General features: G+C 38.7%; 1 pseudogene; it reads right to left on the bottom strand.

The window, feature by feature from the left end:
* Window positions 1–2,327: 2,327 nt before the first annotated feature.
* LOC101121708 (olfactory receptor 51I2-like) lies at window positions 2,328–6,680 on the bottom strand (annotated as a pseudogene).
* Window positions 6,681–10,900: the final 4,220 nt, after the last annotated feature.

The raw sequence follows: 10,900 nt of genomic DNA, 5'->3' as shown, positions 1-10,900 counted from the left end.
CTTTTGCATTCCAGTCCCCTATAATGAAAAGGACATCTTTTTTGGGTATTAGTTCTAAAAGGTCTTGTAGGTATTACTTTACAGCTGGTGAAATTAATATTGCTCATTTTCGTGACTGGTATAGCTAGCCCAGTTGAATAAGAGATCCTGTGCAGTTAGTCCTGACAATTAGGCCTGCGAAAAATAAATATTCTGTCATTTCATTTTAGATTACTTATGCTATATTAGCCTTTGACTGCAGAGTGAACATTCTGGATAGCACAGACTTCTGAATTGGGATAAAGAGAGCAAAAGTGTGATTTGCTTCCAATATGCACCAGGGGAGTTAAGTCTCTTAGCACCTAGAATCAGGCCCCCATGGATAGTATCATGGGTCTGACACAGCCCATACTCACATCTAGAAGGGAATAACTCTCCCAAGAAAAGTACTCCTTATCCCTTGAGATGAGCAGAGAGGAGCATTTGGAAAGCACCTTGGTAGAGCAGAAGCATCAACACTCAGGTTTCTCTCTTATGAGGCTCACTTTCTCCAACTCTCATTATTGGTGTTTGCCTCCCTGTCTCTCCCTTCTGTCTCAATCACTCTCGTTTTACTAAAACATAATGTGTACATTTTATAGAAAAGTAGAAAACATGGAATAATAATAAATCTTCTCAATTCTCACTAGCCAGAAACAACTACTAAAACATTTTTGTTAAGAGAAAGTCGCTCAGTCATGTCTAACTCTTTGCAACCCCAGGCTCCTCTGTCTGTGAAATTCTCCGGACTAGAATACTGGAGTGGGTAGCTGTTCCCTTCTCCAGGGGATTTTCCCAACCCAGAGATCGAATCCAGGTCTCTTGCATTGCAGGAAGATTCTATACCATCTAAGCCACCAGGAAAGCCCAAGAATACTGGAATGGATAGCCTATGCCTTCTCAGTGGGATCTTTCTGACCCAGGAATCTACTCAGGAGCTACCAGGGAAGCCCAGACTTTTATTACTTCCTCCAAATACTTTTTGTATGCAAATATATGAATGTTTAACAATAATATTATATATTATGGTTTTACCCAGAGTATACTTCACAGTATTTTATAAATAGGGGGCTTCTCAGATGGCTCAGTGGTAAAGAATCTGCTTACTAGTACAGGAGACATGGGAAATGCAGGCTCAATCACTAGGTTGAGAAGATTCCCTGAAGGAGGAAATGGGAACCCACTCCAGTATTCTTGCCTGGAGAATCCCATGAACAGAGGAGCCTGGTGGGGTATGCGGTCCATGGGTTCACAAAGAGCTGGACACAACTGAGCACATACACCACAACCATGCTATAAATAATTTTTGTAAAAAGTTTTATTTGACCTACTATTTTATAGTGGTTCCTACATTCTTCTAAGCTGTCTTATCCTAGAAATCTATTGTGGCAGCCATATATCTTTTGACTAGCATAGATTTTTTTGTCTTTTTCTTCATATTTTAACATTTGGGAGGTTTACTCTATGTCTGTCCATTTTTTTCTTTTTTTAAAGTAATTTTGAGGGAGAGTAATCTCAATTGTACAAGGATTCAAAATTAAATTTTAAATCATGTTGTTGCATTCCTCAAATTATTCAGAATTAAGTCAAGTGAACTGGGGGAAAAAGCAACATATTCAATATTTGTTAGTCTTTCCACCAAGTCATGTGCTTTTTGTGTCCATTCATTCAAGCTTACTTCTAAGTAAGTATCTGATAAGGGGTTCATCCCCAAATCATGTAAGGAGCTCCTACGATAGCTAAAAACAAAGACAAAATCATGTCTGACAAACTCATTTTACTATGTGCTAAGGAGTTAAACGGAGGTTTCTCCAGAGAGGATATACAAATGGCCAACAGGTATATGAAAAAAAAAAACAGATCAATGTCATTAATCATCAGAAAAATCCATATTGAAAACACAATGAGATATTACCACACATCTGTTGAGATGGCTATTAAATAGTAATAATAATAATAATAATAATAAAATAACAACAAAAGACAGCAAATGTTGAGAAGGATGTCAGTCACTTGCACACAGTTTTTTGGAATGTAAAATAGTGCAATTGCAATGGAAAGCAGTATGGAGTTGCTACAAAATTTAAATTTTGTAGAAATTTTGCAAAATTTAAAAAAATTCTACAAAATTAAAAGTAAGACTACTTTTCATATAGTCTTGGGGAAAAGAATTATTTGACCATTGTGGCAGTGTTCCCAAGGTAATAAGTAACTTTTTCTGTGGTAATTCAACTTAAAAATAGATAAAAGAAACACATGGAACAAAATGAGGGATTGATTTTAAGGAGACACATTTGTGGATTTTTTGTAAAATTTGAGCTTTTTTTTTTTTTTTTTTTGGATAAACTATAACTCAGTGTAACTTGCCAAAACCTGTTGTCTTCAGTCTTAACTAGTGCCAGGCTGTCATCAAATATCTGGTGGAAGGAATCCTAAGAGTAGATTTCTGAGCAAAAAAAGTTTAAAAATTTGTCAAAGCAGGTCTTGAAAACCCCAATTTGTGGAGTAACAGTAAATATCCAATGACATTTTTCCTTTCCATGTGCCTCTAGCCTAAAACTTGGTTCTGAATAGCATTCGACCAAGCCGCCTTCTAATCTCTTTGGTTTTGATGGAATAGATGACAGGGTTGAGCATGCGAGGCACAAAGAGATAAATGAGGGACATGACTGTGTGCACAAATCGGGGGACATGCCTCCCGTAACGGGAAGTCATGGACACACCAACCATGGGAACATAGAAGATGAGCACAGCACACAGATGTGACATACACGTGTTGAGTGTCTTTAACCGTTCCTCCCGAGAAGCAATGGCAAGTACAGAATGCAGGATGAGCACATACGAGAAGAGAATGAGTGCAGAGTCCAGGCCGAAGGTAGACATCACAATGAAGAGACCAAAAATATTGTTGATGGTGATGTCACCGCAGGGAAGGTGGATGAGATCTGGATGAAGGAAGTAGGCATGGGACAGTATATTGGCCTTGCAGAAGGACAACCTGTTCAGAAGGAGAGGCAGTGGGAAAATCATACAGAAGCTGCGGATGATGGCCCACAAGCCCATGCATACAACACGGGAATCTGTGAGCATGGTGGTGTAGCGCAGAGGGTTACAGATGGCCACATAGCAGTCAAAACTCATAATCAGCAGGACCCCAGACTCCATGAAAGAGAAGAAGTGGATAAAGAACATTTGAGCCATACAAGAATCAAAGCTGATCTTCCTTAAGTGGAAGCAAAATGTGGCTAGCACGGTGGGCAGTGTGGAGAAAGACACACCTAGATCATAACTGAGAGCAGGGATAGGAAGTAGTACATAGGCTGATGCAAACTCTGCTCCTCCTTGACGATGAAAAGGATAAGGGCATTGCCCACAATGGAGACAGTGTAGAGGGTACCGAGGAGCAAGAACATCCAGCGTTGGGAGGTCCCCAGCTCTGGGAGCCCTGTCAGGGTGAAAGTTGGCAACTCTGAGCTGTTGTAGAGGATAGCTCCCAGGCTGGGAGGACTTGTACTGGAGGACTTGTACTGTAGCGCCACCTCCTGTAGAGAAGACAGACGTACAGTTTATTGATGAGCCTATTTTAAGTCTCTCTTATCCCATCCAGACCCTTAGTTTATAGCTTAATCAATTTTGTTTACCACATCACTCCTTGCCCCTCTTGCTCCCCATGGTTTCTGGAATTGTCTAAATGTTTTCAGGTTATCCAGCTGGCTCAACAGGTCACATTCCCTTCCTCTGTGCCTGTGCCTCTCCCCACCATGCTCTTCCTCACATTCAAAGCTATGAACTTGTTATCAATCAACAGGCATTACTTTGTGCAAGACCTAAGACATCATGCTCCTGATGACTACTTCCTGGACTGTTCTGAACATTCCAATTACTTATCAAGCTGTAAACTTTTCCTTTTCCCATTCTCTCACTCTACTGAATATGCTGCTTATCATGACTCCCCAGCTCTCTCACTCATATTTAGTCTCCCAGTTCTTCCTTCCATCCCTCCAGTTAGAAGGTAGATGAATAGAAAGATACCTGTCCACAGCGCTAACCTTCCACACTTTCAAGATGCATTAGATGCTCCCACTTTATCTTTTCATCCTTCTATCCATTTATCCTATGGCATTAAGTTTCTGTGTCAATAACTTAGTATACTGGAAGTCTTTTCTTAATAATTTCCTTCAAACTGAGTCATATCTAGCTCCTGAAAACCACAGGATTAATAATCAGTTCTCTATATCATGGAACTGGTTCTTATCTGTGTTCTCCATTTCTTTGAATAATACTGTAATTGTGCCTGAGACTAAGACTCAGAAATCCAAACATTATATTATTTCTGTCTTTCCTTTATCTACTACATTAAATTAGACCACAGTCAATGAAAATACTGAACCCTAAGTGCATCTGCCAGCACTTTTCTGCATTTCTTTCCACTTATATTCTTATACTTTGTATCCAAGACATCACATTTGTATGCCCATAATAATGCCCTCTTAATGAGTCTCTTTCCTCTATATCATTCTCTAATCTGGAACAGGTCTAATATTTTCAAAAGGCAGCTCTGCAAATGGGACCATTCTGATTAGAAAGTTTGAATGGCCCTTCACTACCAAAGTGTCAAAACCAAACTCACAAGTCTAGAGTTAAAGGCCCTCTGTAGTCCAGTACTATATCAATTCTCAGAATTTCCTACTTGTACCTCAAACACCCAGACTGGTTATCCATATTAATAATGGCAATATTCTTTGCTATTATTCAGACATTAACTACAGCTCCCCAGCTCCCATAGTTTCCCAGAATGTCTGAACATAACTATTTAACCCATCTTCTGTGACCAAGGATCAACGATGCCCTCCTCTTTCATGAAAATCTGACCAGTCATTGCAATGGAGATAACTGCTCTCCTCTCTTTACCACTCTCATAAGCTGCAGATTTGCATCTCCTTTTGTGCCTATTTCTCTGCCTGTTCTGCATTAGAGCTTCCTATTATGGAGTTAGGATAGTTCCTGTTGAATTAGGAAACTTATCTCCCCTTCTGACTCACCAGCTCCGAGACCAACACTGACACTTATTCATTGCTTCAGTCCCTGCTGTGCTCAGTGCAAGCCCCAGCACAGGAGATGCACTCAGTAAGTCACTGATCCCACAGGATTTTGATTCTCTTTGTTGTAATCGGAGGGGCTAAGGAACTTTGCTAATGGGGTAGTGAAGATCCAAAAGTAAACTGTTGTGAAAACCCTTAGGATCAAATACTTTGCAACTCTGAGTTCTAAACCTGCTCTAAATCCACACCTTCAGGCTTTCATCTGCCTTTGTCTCTCCACCTGTATTAGGACTTCTCTATCTTTTTTTCTCAGGGTGCATTTTTCCCTCCATTCTGCATTCTTAAAATCTCTTTGTTTTTCCTATATGAAAGCTCTTCCTAAACATTTCTGTTTGCCTCTGTATGCAAAATCCCTGATTTGGAGAATTTTTTAAGCACTACATAGAGTCTTGCCAAGTGGATTCCAAAGCAGCCAGTGTCTTCGTATAGACCTCCTCCCTGTACCCGTTTGTTTTGAGAAATGGGTAAGAGTGCTTATTTATTGCAGAACATCTACCTCCAAACTACAGCCCATTGTAGAATCCCTGCAGAGAAATGAATGTCTGAATCTGAAAGCATGGGAAGATTTCAGAGAATAAGAGGACACAGTAGAAAATATAGAACCAGTGAAAGTGGTTCTATAGAAAGTGAAAATATGCAGAAAAATTAAAAAATAAAAACACCTGACTCCTATAGGGACAGCCTTTCTGTCTTCAGATTGTCATAACACTCAGGATTTCTAAGCTGAGTCAGAATGCCTTACTGCCCAAGTCTGGAGTGTCTGACACTCCACCTTACCTACCTGAGAGAGTTCATGGAGGGTGCAGAGAAGCAAGAGCAGTTGCGGGGGCCCTGCCCATACCCCCCATCTCCTCTACCAACTTCCTGGGTTGAGCAATATAAGGCTGCATCCAGGAAGTCCCCTTGAGTATTTATCAGCTCAGGAGCTCATGGACTGCTGGGAATATGGGGTATCTGCAGTGTTCTTTCCTCTCTGGCTTAATAGTTTGTTGCTTACATGGGCATGTGGGAATAGGAATGATCAGAACTGGAAATGACATGCGAGGATATTGTATCTAGTTGCTCATTTTATAAAAGAGATCATTAGAACCTAGAAAGGAAAAGAGGCATCTCAATTTTATACAGCTTGTTAGTGGCAGAACATGTAGAACTAGGTCTTCTAGGTTAGTTTATGGCCTTTCCACTTTACAACTACGATCAATACCTACAAGAAATCCTATATCCTATAAAAAGTGCTTAAAACCCATGTAAGTTAGGCATTTGGATTTATTATATCTTGTGAAATTCTCTCCTGGATTATCCTTGAAATTGACCCCAAGCATGATAAGAAGCACTGGTTCACTGTGGCTGACCACACACATTGCATAATTACAGGTCAAATTATAAAAAGTATTTGGCTCAATGAAGAAAGTGTCAATGTATACAGCTGCTTTCTTCACAAATATTTATTGGACACCTACTAGGGTGACAACATAGGTAATGAGGATTAACTGATAAGATTTTGAGCTCACTGTACCTGAGCTTCAGTCCACTTACCTTGAGAAAGTTTCCAACATACATGCAGCCTCATTTCTTCCCCTGTAAAATAGGTTATAATTATACTTTAGTCACAGACTGATCAGGATGACTAAGCAACAGAAAATAGGCAAAGACATTTAACCTACTGGCTGCCATATAACTTAATATATGATGACCAAAGTACTGAAGCTCCAGTATTTTGGTCACCTCATGCAAACAGCTGACTCACTGGAAAAGTCCCTGATGCTGGGAAAGACTGAGGGCAGAAGAAGAGGATATCAGAGGATGAGATGTCTGGATGGCATCACCAATGCAATGGACATTAACTTAGGCAAACTTCAGGAGATGATAAGGGACAAAGATGCCTAGTGTGCTACAGCCCAGGGGGTCACAGAGTCGGACGTGGCTAGGTGACTGAACAACAAGTGGTTATTTAAACCCTAAACATTTTAAAGAAGATGTGGTACATATATACAATGGAATATTACTCAGCCATAAGAAAGAGCAAGCTAATGCCATTTGCAGCAACACAGATTGACCTACAGTGTGTCATCCTGAGTGAAGTATGTCAGACAGAGAAGGAGAAAAATCGTATGACATTCCTTGCATGTGGAATCTACAAAGTGATACACATGAACTTACAAAATAGAAAGAGACAGTGTTAGAGAACAAACTTACAGTTGCCAGGAGGAAAAGAATAATTAGGGAGTTTGGGATGGGTACGTACACACAGCTCTATTTAAAAAGGATAACCAACAAGGGCCTATTGTATAGTACAGGGAACTCTGGTCAATGTTATGCGGCAGGCTGGATGGGAGGGGAGTTTTGGGGGAGAATGCGTACATGCATATGTATGGCTGAGTCCCTTTGCTGTCCACCTGAAACTATCACAACATTGTTTGTTAACTGGTTATAGCCCAACACAAAATAGAAAGCTTAAAAATAAAATATAAAAGAAACTCAAACATTATGTCCTGAAAGTAAAACCCCTGGAAGTGGGTATTAAACTAAGTATACCAAGCTGTAAGTTATTGAATAGCTTAAATAGCTCTGTTCTAGGAAGATACTGGCAGACAAACCTAGAGGGAATAGTGATGCATACTTGAACCAGATCAGGGAGGGTGTAAAGGGTTGAGATTAGAACGAACCTCTCATATACCTAATATTGATCTGAAACTAAACAGGTGGAAAAACGCAATAGCTTCTCAACAATCCCACTCATACAGAAATCAAATCAAAGGACTTAGCGCATCACCTAATATACCTCTAGATTTGCTCATAGTCACACTGATTGTCATGGGAAAAGGTCAGGAACCACCCAAGCCCTAATCAACAGGCATGGATTTATGTGAATTCTCTATTGTTTGTTTTTCATTGGTCTTTTTTTTTTTAATTTTCTCAAATTAAAAAAAAAGGTACTTCATTTTTATGTATGACAAGGTCACAATCCCTACCCTACAGACCTACAGTAGATATATGTTAACAAAAGTAACTATAAATCAAGTCATTCATTTAGCATTAGACACAAATTTATTCCTGGGAATGTATAGATGAATCAATATAATAATTCATAGTCAGGTCTGGAAGACTCCTAAGGAAACATTTATAATATCTCAGTGAAAACAATAATAATAGATACAAGGAGATTTTAGAGAAGAACAAAAGAAGGGAATCTGCAACATTCTAGGGCAATCAGATGAGATTTCTAGGTGCATGTAATAGCTCTTCTGATTTTCAAAGAATGGGCAAATATTTTTAAAATAAATGCAGTAGGAAGAATGTCAAAGGATGCCAAAACATGGCATATGTAGAAGCATCAACACAGGTATGAGACCTTAAAAGGAAACACCAGGGAAAAGTGGGTATAGAATTGTGTAGCTATATATTCAAAAAGGTAAAAGGTCAAATAACCCTCCACAGGACCCAGATCCAATACAGTAATCTCTCCTATGCCCTATATTCCTCCAATCTTGTGGTTCCAGAAGGCTCTCCAAGAACCAGCACCAATGGAGAAAACGTCTTCTCTTTCTGCTCCATAAAGTGAATATTCTGGTATTTGCTTCCAGTGGCTCAAGCAGACACATAGACTAGATGGACTCTGGATGTACTTCTGGCTCATAAAGATGGGTGACCCTAATCTTGCTTAAAGAGACTAGGTATAACTCATCTTATAGCTTTAAAATAATGAATATTAAACCAATAAAACTACATGAACAGTGGAAGTTAAATAATAGGAAGAGGATAAAGAAGCCCAGGGGCTTACCCTGGTAGCTCAGATGATAAAGAATCTGCCTGCAATGTGGGAGACCTACGTTTGATCCCTGAGTCAGAAAGATCCCCTGGAGAAGGGAATGGCCACCCACTCCAGTATTCTTGCCTGGAGAATCTTCATGGACAGAGGAGCCTGCTGGGCTACAGTCCACGAGGTCACAAAGAGTCGGACATGACTGAGTGACCAAGCAGCAGCAGCGAAGAAGCCCAAAGCTCTCTTCAGATATATCTGATGACCTGGCTGAGCAGAGCCCTGTGATGGGGAGCGTATCACTGTAATCACAGTCCACACCAGTGAAACTGGAACAGAGTCTGAGCCTTTTCTCCATGTTGGCAAGTTATAAATCCAAGCAGAGCCATGAACTTCCTACTTAATGTGCTAAATAGATAAAGACTATCACCAGCAATCATCTGTTGTTCCTCTTTCAGATGATGCAGATTTCCAAAGTCAAGAGAAGGATACTGAGTATCTTAATTTATAGAATGTGATGTGGAAAATATTAGCCCAGAAGTTCCCAAACAGCTTTTCATAGGTACCTAAATGAGCCAAATTGTTGCTTTCAAGTCCCTCGGATTTAAAGAAGCAAGAAAAATACTGGCACTGAAAACATATAATCCGCTTATTATGGCAGCAACTTCTTTATCAATCATATTTGTAACAGAGCCAAAATCACTATACAGCAACATTCTTTCAAAGAATATTTATTGAAGCACCTATTAAAGGTGAGACACAATATTAGCACTCTATTAATCTATGGCTACACTCTCTATAGTACATAAAGTCTGAGCAATATATAAAAATATAAGATACATTTACGACATGTTTGAAAATTTCAAGTACAATTTATTTTTTATTCACTATATTCAGATTATGATGCATATAGTATTTAGATAATAAACAATATGATCTTTATATGAAATTATTCTTTAATGAAATTATGGTCAGTTTTAGGGTAAAACATTGTACCATATGGTAATTCAGTGAAGCATAAAGAGATAGTTGGTATGCAAATATAATCATTTATTAACTCATTCCTCAACTACCGCATATGTTAGGTATGTTTCAAGCCCTGTTAGAGACTGAAAGGTACAAAGATAAATAAAACAGTCCCTGCCCAGAAATTGCTTACAATTTAGTTGAGGAGACAAAGTACCCAAACTATCTGATATGACTAAAGTACATTTCGAGTACAATGGAGACAGAAAGCAGGTATAGAACAGTTCTACTAGGGATTCAAGAAAATCTTAGACAAAATACCTCTTCAAACTATGGCTGATGCACATGATATTTTGATGCCAAATATTGAATTTTACATTGATTCTTGCTGAATAAAAATAATGAATCAATAAGTCACATGTACTATTAGAAAAATTTTAAAGCAGTTCATTTTATGTACTCCTTAAAACAAACATGTTAGGTAGATGAATCAGAGACCCCATTTTACAGATGAGGAAATTAAGACTGAGTTTAGTTCACTTATTCAAGAAGTCACCTCTATGGATGGGTTAAGTAACCTTACTGTGGAGAAGATTTCACAATATATATGTGCAGCAAATCATCAGATTTTACACCTTGAACTTATAACAGGTATATGTCAATTACATCTCAATAAATCTGGGGAAATATAAGAATAAGGGGAAAATATGTCAACTTTCATTTGCATTTTAATTTGCAGGGAATTATGGAGCATGGAAGGAGAAGAAACATTTCCTAATATGAAATTCTGACTTAAGGAAATTCATTAATAATTCATATGTTCATCTATTAATTTTTTCACTCTTGATTTCCTCCTGCTATTCATTCATTATTGTTTATTCATCCATTTTTTTCATTTATTCTTTTATATTGCTGTCACATCATTAGACACTATTTTAATGAAGGCTCTATAGTGGTCCAGTGTGGATGGACAAAGTTTTTGACACAGTTGCCCCTTTAGGGAGCTCAGATTTCTTGAGGGGAAGCAGATAGATATTAAAGAGTAAGAGAAAGT

The sequence above is a fragment of the Ovis aries genome, chromosome 15 (assembly GCF_016772045.2).
Source record: "Ovis aries strain OAR_USU_Benz2616 breed Rambouillet chromosome 15, ARS-UI_Ramb_v3.0, whole genome shotgun sequence".
Lineage (NCBI taxonomy): Eukaryota > Metazoa > Chordata > Mammalia > Artiodactyla > Bovidae > Ovis > Ovis aries.
This window is presented reverse-complemented; position numbering and strand designations above follow the sequence as displayed.